The 7,918-nt window shown below is 38.2% G+C and overlaps 1 long non-coding RNA gene across 1 annotated transcript in view; it reads left to right on the top strand.

The window, feature by feature from the left end:
• Positions 1 to 662: 662 nt before the first annotated feature.
• LOC131580433 (uncharacterized) overlaps positions 663 to 7,918 on the top strand; it is an 83,834-nt gene continuing 76,578 nt past the window's right edge. Inside the window, exon 1 of the long non-coding RNA XR_009277871.1 lies at positions 663 to 712. This is a non-coding gene — a long non-coding RNA (uncharacterized LOC131580433). The remainder of the gene's footprint in view (positions 713 to 7,918) is intronic.

Raw genomic sequence — 7,918 nt, 5'->3', positions numbered from 1 at the left:
CATGCATGTAGTCAAGATGTAGAGAAAACAATTTCCATATTATCACAGGGGCAGCCTCTAAACCACAACATTCAGGAATAATTACAAAGTTCAATGTCAGCTGTAGAAAAAACTTATTTTGACAGGTCATGCATTTAAACCAATATAGATTAAACTTTTTTCTTCCTCATGTATATTCTATAACTGAGGACATTTTAGAAAGGGGGTGTAGGGGTGTGTGAAGTATGATGGACCATAATGCATCTTAGGATTTCAGTAACTGATGATGAAAACAAATGTGATTGATGGAGTTACATGTCAACTGTAAGGCAGACTCTAAAGCACCTGCTGTAATTTGCTTGGAGACAGCCAGCTACAATGGACCTTGATCACATCTTGATAGCAGGTGGCCAGGAGTGAAGAAAACAGAAAGGTTTTTTTTTTTCCTCTTTTAAACAGCCCCCATTTATTCACAATTTTGTGCCTGGAATGGCTTTCATGTAAATAATTTCAGTATTTATTTCAGTTCAAGTTGATTAACAAGTTTACTGATTTTAAGGGCACACTTGACATTTAGCTGCAAAAATATGAGAAGCATGTTAAGTGCTGGTTGCTTGTTTCCATTAGCCCTCAGGAACACTGTAGGGATCTTGACGCTTTTTAGTGAAGTCAGTGTTTAGTGAGGACTACTTCCAGCAGAAAATGTTCTCTGGACTCTCAGCTGAGCAATTGTGTAAGATAAGTTGTTTTGTACATCTAATTTTAATAGAATCAATGGAGCTGTATATTTTAGAGTAAGGTAGGATTTGTCCAATTTGGTACCTGCAGTTACTTCTGCCCATCTTACATAAAAGCAGATTAAACACTTCCTAGAGTCCAGTAGATAGCTGTGAAACAATACAGTGATAAAGATGCTTTGAGGAAAAAGGAATCTTATTTTCTCCTTTAAATGCCTCCAAATTAAAAGAATACATTCCTACCTGTCATAAATGAAACCCAAAATCCTCTTGACTATTCCTACTTTATCTGTGGCACATTTTAAATTAGTTGTAAAACTTAAGGCTTTCAAGATTTCATCTCTGGTTTCTTGATACAGTTTGCTTAATGTCACCAAGAATTAGTGCTTCTTACACTGTGCAATTTGCATTGTAACTTTTTTGCAAATAAATTTAATTGTGAGGAATGGAAAGGGTTAAGAAAATTTGTGGGCTTATGGTAGAACAGAGAAATATAAGAAGTATTTGATTAGGATTTACAGGGGCTTCAGTGTGAAATATCTCCTTTGTTCTGATATTTTCCAGGTTTTAAATACTTCTCTAAAATGAGTACGTTGCAGCTGATGTGTATAATATTGGACTTGGTGCAAGCTTGCATCAGCAGAGAAGCTTTTTCTTTCATTTGTTGGCACTTTTTAATGATTCCAGTAATGTGTGAACTTTTGTGGCCAACAGCTGAAAATTTTTGGGAAGAAAAATACTTTGTCAGGTAATGAATGATTTTCCATTTCCGAAATAAAAAGGATATTTGAGACCTGTCATCCCTCTTCTCTCAGCTGTGAACCTCCACACAATACTGGGGTTTATTTAAAGCAGCATCAGTGCTGGGCCCTCTGCAGCCAGGTGCCAGTGACACCACACAGCAGCAGGGGCAGCAGCAATGCCTGCAGGCTGCACTGAGCCCTCCACTCAGTGTGTAACTTCTCTCACAGGACCAGGATGCTCTCCCAGCTTCTGGAGTCTGTCCTACATGTACCACAAAGTAGATGAGCTGTGTGAGGAAAAGGGGCTCCTTTATCTTAATCGTTTCCTTTGTGTGTTGTTATTATGGCATTACAATCTGTTTACAATTATAAAGTGTCATTTTTCCTCTATAAGACCCCACTTTATATAGCGTGTAGGGGTGAACGTGCAATATGGTATAATTCCATTTCTAGAAGTAGCTGTAAAACTGGTGTGTCCTGTCTCCAAGTGCTGATATAGAAACCTAAGTAATGGTCTCCTGTGCCTTGCTCTGGGTTTTGGATTTTTTTTCATGTTGTGTAAAGGTGTTAGCTATAAATCAGTAAGAACTATGGAAGCCAAAAGTGCACTACTGATTTACAGATAACTGCTTCCCAGGGCAAACTGGAAAGTAAATTGGCCTCCCAGCCTAAATCATCACCTCCCAGTAAATTTTGACAAGTGTGATAGGCAGTTTCTACGTGTTGCAACTCTGTTACTAACTCTACTACCAAAACTGCTTTTCTTGTATACAATTAGTATATACACATATGCCACTAATATACAGTTTGTGTACCAAAATCAATATATATATATATGGGAAAAATTATTCATATCACTGTAAAATAATTTGCTTAATAGTTGAGTATCGATATTGACATACAGTTCATACAGGAATTGATTGTATTTCAGGGTGAGGATGCAAACATTCCGAAAGCTTTCTAACTGTTTTCTCTTTGTTACTTGTAAAGTTCTCGTTGATTTGTGATTTAAATAATTCTGAAATCATTTAAATTATTAAATTACTCTTTTGAGCTTAGTCTAAATTTTGAATATGAGGATTTCAGAGTTTGGTTTAAAAAATTTGAGGGTAAGATGAGTGATGGAGAAGCAACCCTGCCATAGATTTGATGTGTGACCTTTGACTTTTCTGAACTTAAGTATTGTAAAATGTGAAATGGAACATTATCCATAGGTGTCCAGTGGCTCTGATATAAAATGTGACAAAGCTGAAGTATCCTTATCTGCATACTAGTTTTGTACACTTGCTGTAATATTCTTCTGAATTGTATTCTCTCTGAAGTCATATATACAATCAATTTTTATTTTCTTTGTCTTATTTTCTGATTTCAGATTGTTTTTATTTGTTACTTTGTATTAGCTTTTACTCCTTATAAATAATAGCATGCCAAGTTCTCATTCCATCCCAAAATGTCTCTGCTCTAGAAAGTATTTTACTACAAAGATACTATGCAAACTAGGAAAGTTCATTTGTAATGATGGTGGAGTGTAAGTGCTGGAGACTCAAACTGGTATTTAAGGCACACCAACATGTCAACAGAAGTGGCTCTAAATGGGTGACTTGGAGCATAAGGCAATACATTGTCAGGAAAGTATGGTCCTCTGTGATTAGTGATGGGCTTTTAATTAGTGGAGATTCCAGACAAGCCTGTTGTCATTATTGTGTGTCCAGCTGGATACAGTTTCAGACCATTCCTGCGGGGTCATGCCTTTCTTAAAAAGAAATTTAAATGAGTATGTGTCTTTTGCTATTACTTTTTCTAAAGATCTCCCTGGATCATGGCTTTGCTCAAGTGGAGAGTTTCAAGCACTATTTTTGGGGTGCCCTGGTCGATAAGCAGGGAGGCAGGACACAGACTTGGTGTGAGGTGTGGATCTGCGTGGCCAATTGAACCTGGCTCCCAAGTTTGTAGCTTACCCATATGAAAAGTGCCTGCAATGTGCTAGAAACCCATGTCAGGTTGATTTAACACAGAGAACAACCATAATGAACACTCGAAAAGCAAGAATGGGATCAAGCCAAATGTAGTGATATTTGGAAAGTATACACAGTCTAAAGCTGTGTAAAGTATCAAAGTTTCCATCCTGGTTCTGGGACAATAGGGCTGTGTTGCAGTCCCTGCCATCCATCAATCTTTTTGCCTTTCCTGAAAAGGAAATTTGCACTTCAACCACCTATAACGAGAGATAAAGTTACAATTCAGCCTATTGCTCTGTCGGTGTGGCTATGGCACTGTGCATTCATTCACTGACCACAGCTGGCCAGTTGTGTCCTGCTGGTGTGCTGCAGTCCCTCTAACTGGCTGTGATTTAAGTTTCTTAAATATGAAAGGAAAAATGCTAAAGTGTAGTATAAAATATATTACTTTCACAGTAGAAGACCTAGCTCTTCTTAGTGTATGTCTCACATGTATGCCAGTGTCTAGTCACAACAACTGTATGTTTTATAGAGTGAATTATTTATCCACAGATTGTGTTTTCAATATAAATATTTCTGTTTCCTATTCAGCTCCACAGTTGTTTGTGGTCTACTGTTCTTTGTGATGCCACTTGGCCAAAGATGTTTTGCTCACTATATAACTTCATGTGGAACAGATGAATGAACCACATCTATGACAAGTCAGTTGGTGTTTTTGTGGGAGCACTAATGTAAAGAGATGCTTTGTACAATAATTGGAAGTAGGAGAAACAGACGTGAGGCTGTCTCCAGCACGGATGGTATTTAGCTTCCTGCTAAGTTAATAGTCTGTCTGTGTAAGGGACTTGAGCCATTCCTTTATGTCCTATTGTTTTTCTCTTCTCTGTCATTTCTCTTGCTCTCATTTAGTCACCTAGTTAAATTAAGGATTAGCTATCAAAGTAAATTGTGTTTCCCTTCCAGAGTCCCTTCTATTTGCGTCTCCCATGCCCTACAAATGTAATCTGATGTTGCTTCCTGGTGTGTATTTCCATGCACTCTCACCTTCTTTCTATACTTAATGCGTCTACAGTATTTGCTTTACCAGGGAAATCCATCTTCCACGCTCACTTGTACCTGCAGAGGAAAAGGGATAGTGGTCATGCTTGTGTGTCCTTGTAACATTGACTTCACCTTTCCATTAAACTCTTCTAGGTACTGAAGATATGTATTGGCAACATTTAGCTCTCCTACCAGTGTCTCTTTCAAGAATCCCTTTTTTAAATTCAAATTTTTTAAGTTCACATGCACTTGCTGTAGGTGGGTATGGCATGTTTATAGTTTGATTTCTCCTGCTCTCTTCTTTGCTACATCTTGGTTTCATTCTACGACTCCTTCCTGACTCTTACTTCCACCTCTCTCCTAGGTTATACTTCCTTGTCTCTCCCTCTGGATTTCATTTGTATTCCATGGTTACCAAAGACAGGAGAAATAACAGCTTAGTGAGGTTAATAATGCCATAAAAAGGACAAATGTCCTGGTGTGCAGGAGGAGGGAGGTGTTTAAAGCTGCCTTCCTATAAGAAAGGCAGCTGGTATAAGAGGCATGTTGTATTGTCAGTTCAATCCTGTGTGATGCTGTAGACTTTAGCTTGTGCTTAAGCTCAACTCTGCTCCTTTTCTTTTTACATGTCTTATTGTCATTGCCAGAACAAATTTCTTAGACCAAACAGCCAATTATCAGTTCTGCAATCCTCCTAAACTCCTGCTTAGCTTTTCACAGACAGCATCTCCGTAAGATTTCTGCAGTTCTGGCATTGAATCAATACTTTTTATGAGTGCTCCCATTCCAGATGGATCCACTGAAGGAAAATGCTTCTTGAGATTTAAGATTATTACTCTTGAATATCAGGTGCTACTTGTACCTGAAGAGAAAGGATTGCTCTTTTCCTCATTTACATGTAGTTCATTCTGGGGTAGGTAAGTTTATCTCACATTAAAACTATTCAGTGGAATCAATGTGCAGATTCCAAACATCTGTGTCCCTGACAACGGCACACTGGTGTATCTTTCCTTGGATTGATGGCATCCTGAGGGCAGGAGAAAATGATGTTTATGATATAAACTAAACAACAGCCTTTGAAGCGATTGTTCAGAAAGAACTGCAGGAAAAAGAAGAGGGAGGAAGCCCCAAGTGTAGTATATGAAAAGAATCTGGGGTTTTCAGAAAGCACAGTTGCTACCCTGCCCCTTCACTCATCAATAATTACAATATTTTCTTCTCTGCAAGATTAAGTGCACCCCAGTAAAAGAACAGAGTAAGATCACAAATGTAAGCCCACCATTGTCCTTTCTTTCTGGCTGCCTGCTATGTCAGTGAAGTCAGGGCAACTGTGTATTAAGAAGCACATTGGTAATCCTGAGATCAGGACCCCACTTTACATTGCAAGTTTTAGCAAGTCCTAATCTGGAATATAAAATATGTCAACCTTTGAAATGCCTTGTAAGTCATAACACAAAAATGCAACATTCTTGTGATGGAAGACGGTGTATTTTGCCTCTTGCTGACTTGCAAGGCACTGCTTAACCTGTTAGGTGTATTATAACCAACTCTTTTTTTTTTTTTTTTTCCTCCAAATATATGTATTTGTATGGTAAAATTTGATACACAACTGGGCTAAATGAACTTAAGCTATGGCTTATGTGTATGGTATGCAAGTGTGGTGCATAGACCTTGAGATATCAGAATAAAGCATCTCCCTTCTCTGGTTTTAGGTGACTTTTATTTTGAAGAAGAGAGATACATTTTGCATCAATATTTGATTTTTCACAGTGATGTGTCACCATAATTTTCCTTAACAACAACGTAAGGATGCAGATTTCTGTCTTGGTGGGTTGCTCTACGTGCAGAGTTGCTTCCTAATGTTATCCTGTCTTTAATCCGCCAACCCTGACAGGGAAACATCACATTCCTTTTATCTGTCAGAATGAAATCCTCTTCTCTGAAGAGCTCCTGGATTTCAATTTTAGAAGAAAAGATAAAAGCAAAAACAAAGTGGGGGTAGTAATCCAGACCTTTTCTGACTAGGATTATCGATTACCCAGTCAAATATTAGATAAGATAATTTGACTTTTGTCATTGAGATGGCATTGCCAAAGCCATTGGTATCAAAATGATTTCTTTTAAGTGCCAGAACTGTAGTGGATGAAAGAATTTCCCCCAATGATATTCTGCCTCTGGTTGTTCTGGACTCTAATTTTCATTTCAGATGAATCACTATGCTAGCACTGCCATGTGACAGCATACTTGCATTCCTCAGGAACAGTTTGCATCCCTTGTTTTGAAAGGAAAAAGCACTTCAGTGTTTTTGAGTGTATTGTAAACATCAGAAAACTGGAACAATTTAATTTCATTCCTCCACTACTTCTGGAAAGGTAAATAGTAAAAAAATTATAGAGTTCTGTGTTATTACATGCCAAATTACTATAATTCTATAATAAATTAGGTCTGTGGATACAAACTCCAAGCGTGTGCAATTTGAACATACTTCCTAAATACCTTTGTGGAGATTCTTCTTCTTCACTTTGGAAATATAGTGTCAGCATCTGAAAAGGCTCTCTGTAAGTAATTGGATTCTGAAATCACTTCAGCTGGTTATTGCACTTGCTCTGTTTGAGGTGGTGTACCTCCTTCAGCTAGCAAAATTTTCCCCCTACCCCTCCCTCTTCAATACTGTTGTTGGTCTTTGTTTTGTAGGAGTGTGGAGGCATACACTCAGCAAGTTTGTCATGCTTTGTATTTTTATCATCTGCTCAGCTTACCATACAAAATTAAAGATTTTACTCACACAATCAAAATGTGCTCTCATAAATAAACCTTAGGCTGAAGTGATGCTCTAGAGACAGTGGGGTTTGGATGTTTATAATTGGAAGCAGAATCAGCTTCTTGACTTTCTATAACTTGCAGTGACTCCACGTCAGAAGCAGTTAACATGGACTTTATGTAGAGATCCAACATGTGTGCACGCCCTCTAATGAAAAATTCTTCATAGACTCGTACAAGTAGAAGCCGAATTTGACTGTGACTTGTTCAGTATGTAAATAAAAAACAAAGATGTGGCTAACATTCTGGAGGGTAACATAGCATGCTTTATTTTGAAGCTGTGAAATCCAGCCTTACATCTGACATTTGTTACTGCTGGGACGAGAACACTCCGTTCAGGACACATGTGCAGCCACAGCTCAGGAATACCACATGCATGGTGGGGAGCCCATCGGGTTTTAAACTCCTCCTGCTGAAGAGTGAGTATCCTTCACTGCTTCTAGTATTTGCAGAAGCTAAGTCTCACCACTTCAAGCCTTGCATTCCCCTCTGGTGCTGGAAAATGTGAGAGGGATGGAGATTTCAGGTAGTAAATGTCTCATTTACAAGCTCCCCTTTTATACACCTGTTTTATTTCTATTTTACATTGATTCTGAATTAAAAGAACCTAAACAGACCCCAAAAATAGAAGCAGCACCCT

Source organism: Poecile atricapillus, chromosome 6 (assembly GCF_030490865.1).
Source record: "Poecile atricapillus isolate bPoeAtr1 chromosome 6, bPoeAtr1.hap1, whole genome shotgun sequence".
In the NCBI taxonomy this organism is placed as follows: Eukaryota; Metazoa; Chordata; class Aves; order Passeriformes; family Paridae; genus Poecile; species Poecile atricapillus.
This window is presented reverse-complemented; position numbering and strand designations above follow the sequence as displayed.